Source organism: Myotis davidii, unplaced genomic scaffold, assembly GCF_000327345.1.
Source record: "Myotis davidii unplaced genomic scaffold, ASM32734v1 scaffold984, whole genome shotgun sequence".
NCBI lineage: Eukaryota > Metazoa > Chordata > Mammalia > Chiroptera > Vespertilionidae > Myotis > Myotis davidii.
Genome location: NW_006294762.1, coordinates 66,275 through 73,991, shown reverse-complemented (window position 1 = coordinate 73,991; position 7,717 = coordinate 66,275).

The following is a 7,717-nucleotide window of genomic DNA, read 5'->3' as shown; positions in this document are numbered from 1 at the left end:
CGAGGGGTCTCAGATTAGAGAGGGTGCAGGCCAGGCTGAGGGACACCCCCCCTCCTGTGCACGAATTTTGTGCACTGGGCCACTAGTGTGTGTGTATATATAATTAGGCAAGCAAATTATCACTTCAAAAAATAATACTTAAGTGGCTACAGATAATCACATTTTTTCAGTGACACTATTACTTAAATAAGACTTGAGATGTTTTTATTCCCCAAAAATATTTTTATTGCTTTCAGAGAGGGATAGAGAGATAGAAATATCAATGATGAGAATCATTGATTGGCTGCCTCCTGCTTGCCCCACATGGGGGATGGAGCCCGCAACCTCAGAATCGAGCTGTGAAGCAACAAGATGGCGGTCAATTTGCATACTGAAGGCAGGCGGCAGCGGGCGAGGCTGTCCGCAATCCGGACCCGGATCTGTGACCCTGCCAGATGGGGGGCAGAGCTTGAGGCTGTCTGTGGTCTGGGACCAGATCTGTGACCCTGACGGGCAGGGGCAGCGCGGGAGGCTGTCCCGCGGTCGGGACTGGATCTGTGACCCTGCTGGGCAGTGGGCAGCACGGGAGGCTGTTTGTGGTCTGGGACCCGGATATGTGACCCTGCCGGGAGGTGGGCAGTGCTTGAGGCTGTCCGTGGTCTGGGACCTGGTTCCATGTCCTGGCGGGCAGGGGGCAGCGCTTGAGGCTGTCCACGGGACCAAGATACGGATCTGTGGCCCTGCCAGGTGGGGGGCAGCACTTGAGATTATAAAAAGCGAAGCCTCTGTATGTTACTTCACTCTGATTTGGAAATTATTCCCAGAGTCCACTAGTTACTAGTGTTAATAAATGGGTTCCTCCCTTTCTCTAGGAAGCGTGCTTGACATTTCTTTGCTCTTCTGTAACACTAGGGCAACCCGGTGCCCCAGGGAGCTGTGTGCAGCATGCCAAGAAGTGGTCTGGCCCTAGCCGGTTAGGCTCAGTGGATAGAGCGTCGGCCTGTGAATTGAAAGGTCCCAAGTTCCATTCCGGTCAAGGGCATCTGCGGGGTTGCAGGCTCCATCCCCAGTAGGGGACTTGCAGGAGGCAGCTGATCCATGATTCTCTCTCATCATGTATGTTTCTATCTCTCCCTCTCCCTTCCTCTCTGAAATCAATAAAAATATTTTTTAAAATAAAGCAGTCTGACTACTGCACGGAACATTAGAAACGTCGTTTAGGGTAACATCGCGGAGGCAGCCGGCTTTTCTGCACAATAGCAGCGCCTCTGTGATGCCAGAGCTCTCCTCCTTCTCACGAATACCCCGGCCTTGGTCTCCTTCTCTCGGCTACTGCCTGAGCCAGCGCTTCCTGAGGGCTATTTTTTTATGTCAGAAATGCTGTTGCCTCTCATTTTGAAAGGCCTTTTATTTTTAGCTCAATTACAAATTTCTCAGGTCTGGTTTGTTGGCTTCATTTTGCATTTGAAGTTTGAAACATAAGCAGGGAATTTGAGGGTAACCTTTTGAGGTACACTCATCTCACTCAGATTCCTCATCCAGAGCACACACAGAATGTATCTAGACCAGCCGTGGGCAAACTACGGCCGGTGGGCCGGATCCGGCCCGTTTGAAATGAATAAAACTAAAAAAAAAAAAAAAAAGACCATAGCCTTTTATGTAATAATGTTTACTTTGAATTTATATTGGTTCACACAAACACTCCATCCATGCTTTTGATCCGGCCCTCCGGTCCAGTTTTGTTCCAACCCTCCAGTCCAGTTTAAGAACCCATTGTGGCCCTCGAGTCAAAAAGTTTGCCCACCCCTGATCTAGATAATAGTGTTGTAATGTACTCCAGGAATCACACAAGGACAACTCACAAAGTTGAATTAAGGAGTCACATTTCTTCCAAATCTGGGACTACGAGGGGGCATTTCGCTCTCCCAAATCTCGCAGTGCCCTCCCAGCCCCAAAATCAGATTTATAGGCAAAGATCACAAAGGTATTGATTACATCCAGGGTTTGGAATAAGGACCCTGGTTTGCACAAAGCAGTTACAGAAGCAAGATTGAGCTGATTAGTTATCTACAAAGATTAATTATAGTTTGGGGTCTTGGGACCACTGAGTTGACAGGGACACATGATCTGGAACCCTCAGGTCTCGGGATAATTGTGCTGTCCTGGTTCCCAGGTACAGAGGAATGTGCTTTCTAACACCAGGATGACCACACCCAATGGGGTATTCACATTACAATCATAAGGCATTCAATCGAATGGGATGATTTATATAATTCAGAAAATCAAAGTAACTTTTCTATTGTTAAACAAAGCAAATAAGTACAGAAGCCAAACAGCAGGGTTAAAGTTAAACTATAGTTTCTACCTGAGATGACTGCTACCATACTTCATTCCCCACTGGTTTTATGTGCATGAGTCAAATCTTGGACTCATCCTTATTAGTTAGGGGATTGTACTGCCCCCTAACTACAAGTAGTTTGACTGAATTATTTTTTCTAACCTGCCTGCTTGCCACATTTAATTTTCATTTACTCACCCCACTTCTTTTAAGGGCATTCTCTATTCTGTTCCTGCTCTCCCGTCCCCTAGCACATCTAGCCCCACTTGGCCCTGGACTTTCTCACTGGCTAGAAAAAATGTTCTTACAGTTACCAAGTGCCCCAGTGCCACGGTCCCCGTCAGTACTGTCCTCACTGAAGCCCAGTTCCCCTCCTGTGGGCATCGAGCCTCCTCCTGGCCTGCGTGGAGCCCTGGCTAGGGAATCTCACGGGTGAGGCTGCTGGCTGCTGTGATCAAGGCCATTTTCTGGTGCAGGAGCTGGGAGTGGTATAGTCAGGTCTGGATGCTGTCAACCTTAACAGCCATGGGCATGCTTAGGGCGACAGTGTATGGTCCCTTCCAAGTTGGGGTGAGTCCCTGGGGAGTGAACTTATTTACCCACACCTAGTCCCCAGGCTGAAAGGGATGTACAGGGTCCAAGGTGAGTACCGGCAGGGTGTCTCGAACAAGCTTATGGGTGGCTCTCTGGGCATACTGCAGAGCCTGCAAGGACTTGAGCAAGGAATGGTTATGACTTTTAGCTTTTAATTCCTCCCCTAACTTTGGGCAGGATAGGGGGAGGTCTACCAAACATGATTTCAAAAGGAGAGAACCCCTCCCGGTTGGGGGTACACCTGGCCTGTAAGTGGGCAAAGGGCAGGAGGTTGGTTCAGTTTTCACCAGTTTCTGGGATAAATTTAGTTAACGTCCTTTTAGAGTCCTGTTCATACCTGCCCTGAATCGGTGGCCGGTATGCACAAGAGTTTCCAATTTATGCCTAAGACTTGAGCTATACTTTGAGATACTTTGGCTACAAAGGCGGGGCTGCTATCTGATCCTATGACTGATGGTAGCCCAAATCTAGGTATAATCTCCTGGAGTAATTTCTTGACCATTATAGAGGCAGTTTCTGCCCTGGTGGGGTAGGCTTCTACCTAACCCGAGAAGGTGTCTACAAAAACTAGCAGGTACTTGTACCCTGACGCTGGTGGCTTGATCGCTGTGAAATCTACCTCCCAATGTTCTCCTGGGGAGTTTCCCCGGGCCCGAATTCCCGGGGGTGGGGGTGGGGGTGGCCTCTTACCTTGCTTAGCATTTACCTGTACACAGATAGTACATCTAGTGACTATGCTTTTAATTATCTTATCTAAGCTTGGTATATAGTACCTGCCTCGCAGAAGTTCAGAAGTTTTGGTGACGCCAAGGTGGGTAGTCTGGTGTAACTAACGTCCGACCTAGAGCCTCTGGGACCAAGAGTCTGCCATCTGGTAGCGTCCACCAACCATTTGGTCCTCTGGTAGCTTGCTTCTGTTCTGCCAATTCCTCCTCTTGTAAAGGCCCCACTGGTTTTTGGGCGCTTCCTTGGCAGTTTGGTCTGCAGCTGGTTTCCTTGGGTGGTTTAGGGTGACCACCACCGCCCACTGTATACCAGATTTCATCCTGAACATAACTGCTCCCATCTTGTACATAACAGTACCTTGTCTGGTGATGATAGCGGGACATCAGTCAAGTCTGGGTGAGCCATTTGTACTGCATCTGTTACCTCTATGCAGTCATAGATGGGCTCCTCCAGATCATCATCTGGGAGCAGGCTGGCAGGGTTGATGGCCAGTGTCTTATGGAATCGGATGCGGGGGGCTGGTCCAGGAGAAGAGCTTGTACTGGGTGACCCTGGTGTTTGACATCCATCTCTCTGGAGCACCTCGAAGGAGGGCTTCCACAGCATGGGGTGTTGTCAGGGCTAGTTCCTGGCCCTAAGTCAGCTTATCTGCCTCCTTTACCAGCAATGCTGTGGTGGCCACTGCCCGGAGGCATGCAGGCCATCCTGCCACCACAGCGTCTAGTCTCTTAGACAGATGACAGAGCCTTCTTTATCTCCTCAAAGGCCCGTTGTTCCACTTCGGTCCAGTTCAGCGGCTGCGTTCCCCCAGTACTTGAGTATAGAGGTTTAGCAATCTCCGCCAACCCCGGTATCCACAGGCGGCAGCATCCAACTGCCCCTAAGAATTCCTGAACCTGCTTCTTGGTTGTAGGCATGGGGATCTGTACGATTGCCTCTATTCGACTGAGGAAGAGGGTCCGCCTGCCTTTGCTAATGTCGTACCAAGGTATGTGACATCAGAGAAGCACAACTGTGCCTTCTTGGCTGACACCTGGTAGCCTAATGCTTGTAAGGTGCCTAACAGGCCCTCGGTGGCTTGTCAGCAATTTTCCTCGGTATCTGCTGCCAGCAGATCATCTACATACTGGAGTAGGGTACATTCTGGATGCTCCTGTCTAAAGGCAAGTAGGTCCGAGCTCAAGGTTTCATCAAAAAGGGTGGGAGAGTTTTTGAAACCTTGAGGCTGTCTAGTCCAGGTTAATTGTCCTGAGAATCCACCCTCTGGGTCATTCCACTCGAATGCAAAGGTAACAATTCCCTTCTTTGCTTCTAAACTCAGGGGGTATTGCCTTACCAAAGCTGGAGGGGTGTTGCTTGCAATTGGACTACTACAGGAGCTTGATGACTTGCTAACCCTGGGGGGTTGTTTACTGCCCAAACCATGGGAAAGAGGCGTAATTTCCCCAAGTAAGCAGAGCCACCTTGGCCCTTTCCTGCAAGATATTCCTCTGAGAGAGGACAGGTTAGAAGAATGCAGCCGGGGAGGATGGGTCCGGGCCTGGGTTCCTTGGATCACAGTGGACTGTGCTCCGTCCCCCTCAAAGGATATGGTGGCTGGTAGTTTCTGTAAGAGATCACGTCCAAGTAAGGGGTATGGGCACTCCGGCATGACCAGAAACGAATGTGTTACCGTGTTCTTTCCAAGGTCCACAGTCCTCTTTGATGTCCAAGGAAAAAGGCAGTTTGTCCAGTGGCTCCCGGGACTGATGTCTTCTTAGATGTTATAGGTCCCATTGCCTCTGTCAAGACTGAATAGGCTGCCCCAGAACACCCCAGGAAACTAAAAAATTATTATTCTGGGCTCTAAGGGGTTCAAGGAAAAGGAGTCCTGGCCCTATTAGTCCCCTTCCCCGAGTGTAAATCCTTCAGAGCCTGGGTTTTCCCCTCGGCCTTCCTTTGTTAACCTACCAGGATATTCTCTCTTCCAGTGCCCCTACTTCCTACAATAGGCATACTAATAAATTCCTAGTTTGCTGCGTCCTTTTCTTTCCTTTAGTCCTGTTTCTCCACCAGGGTGTCCCTACTGTTAAAGACTTTCTGGGCTACCTCTACCAGCTGTGACCAATTCATTCCTTCAAATCCTTCTAATTTTTGGAGTTTCTTTTTCTAGCTGCTGCCTTTTAAGCACCCCCTTCCCCCAAGCCCCCAACAGAACACGGTGAAAAGTGTCCAAGGAGGCCTTGTCCCGGGGGTTCTTGGGTCTTACTGGGGCGCAGGGAGGCACAAGGAAGCAAAGGGAAATTTCCCACTTTGCCACTGCAGCAGAGGCCGCCTACTCAAAATAACCCCTCGGGGATGAGAGGCAAGGTTAGGGTTAGGGTTAGGGTTAGGGTTAGGGTTAGGGTTAGGGTTAGGGTTAGGGTTAGGGTTAGGGTTAGGGTTAGGGTTAGGGGGGGTGTTAGGGTTAGGGTTAGGGTTAAGACAAAAACAAAACCAAGAAAACCAAGGCCAAGAGTAGCCCCTGATGTCTCAGGGGTACTTCAAGAAAGGAGAAGTTATGGCTGCATCCAGCCCTTCTCGCACTCCACCACCAGTGACCGGTCCCACGACTCACCTCTAGAGGATTTCTCAGGTGACTCCTATGAATTTTTTTATTTAGGGACGGGCCAACGTCCCCTGCCTGCTTGCTGGATATGAAGAGTTCTCCAGGGCCCTGGAACTTCTCAGGGTGCACACTCCCTAGAGTCCCCCCAGGCTCCGCAACCAGTCCAGCACCCCTAGAGGCGCTGAATCTCGCTAGGGAGCCTCCAAATGTTGTAATGTAGCCCACGAATCACACAAGGACGCCTCACAAAGTTGAATTAAGGAGTCACATTTCTTCCAAATCTGGGACTACGAGGGGGCATTTTGCTTTCCCAAACCTCAGTGTCCTCCCAGCCCCAACATCAGATTTATAGGCAAAGATCACAAAGGTATTGATTACATCCAGGGTTTGGAATGAGGACCCTGGTTTGCACAAAGCAGTTACAGAAGCAAGATTGAGCTGATTAGTTATCTACAAAGATTAATTATAGTTTGGGGTCTTGGGACCACTGAGTTGACAGGGACACATGATCTGGAACCCTCAGGTCTCGGGATAATTGTGCTGTCCTGGTTCCCAGGTACAGAGGAATGTGCTTTCTAACACCAGGATGACCACACCCAATGGGGTATTCACATTACAATCATAAGGCATTCAATCGAATGGGATGATTTATATAATTCAGAAAATCAAAGTAACTTTTCTATTGTTAAACAAAGCAAATAAGTACAGAAGCCAAACAGCAGGGTTAAAGTTAAACTATAGTTTCTACCTGAGATGATTGCTGCCATACTTCAATAGTATGGGATGTAAATGCCAAACCCATTTTGGGGTTGTGATACAAATAATGTAATAGAAAAAGAAAAGAGCCCTAGTCAGTTTGGCTCAGTGGGTAAAGCGTCAGCCTGTGGACTAAAGGGTCTAGGGGTTCGACTGCGGGTCAAGGGCACATGCCTGGGTTGTGGGCTTGGTCCCCAGTAGGGTGGGGTGTGGGAGGCAGTCGATCAGTGATTCTCATTGATTTTTCTATCTCTTCCCCTCCCTCTCTGAAATCAATAAAAATATATGTATATTTTTATTAATTAAATCTTTATTGTTCAGATTATTACATTTGTTCCTCTTTTTTCCCCCCCATACCTCCCCTCCACCCAGTTCCCACCTCACCCTCCTCCCTCACTCCCCACCCACTGTCCTCCTCCATAGGTGCACGATTTTGGTCCAGTCTCTTCCTGCATCCCCCTCACCCCTTGTATTATTTAGGGGGACCGATTCCACCTCTGACAGAGAGCAAGTACCCTTGGGAAAAGAACCCAAGAATAGCCAGTCTACTCCCTTTCTATGCCCCTGATTCTATTATAATCACCAGTTCATTCTGTTCATCAGATTATTCACATCATTTTCAGATTCACTTGTTGATAGATGTGTATTTGTTGTTCATAATTTGTATCTTTACCTCTTTCTTCTTCTTCCTCTTCTTAAACGATACCTTTCAGCATTTTGTATAATGCTGGTTTGGT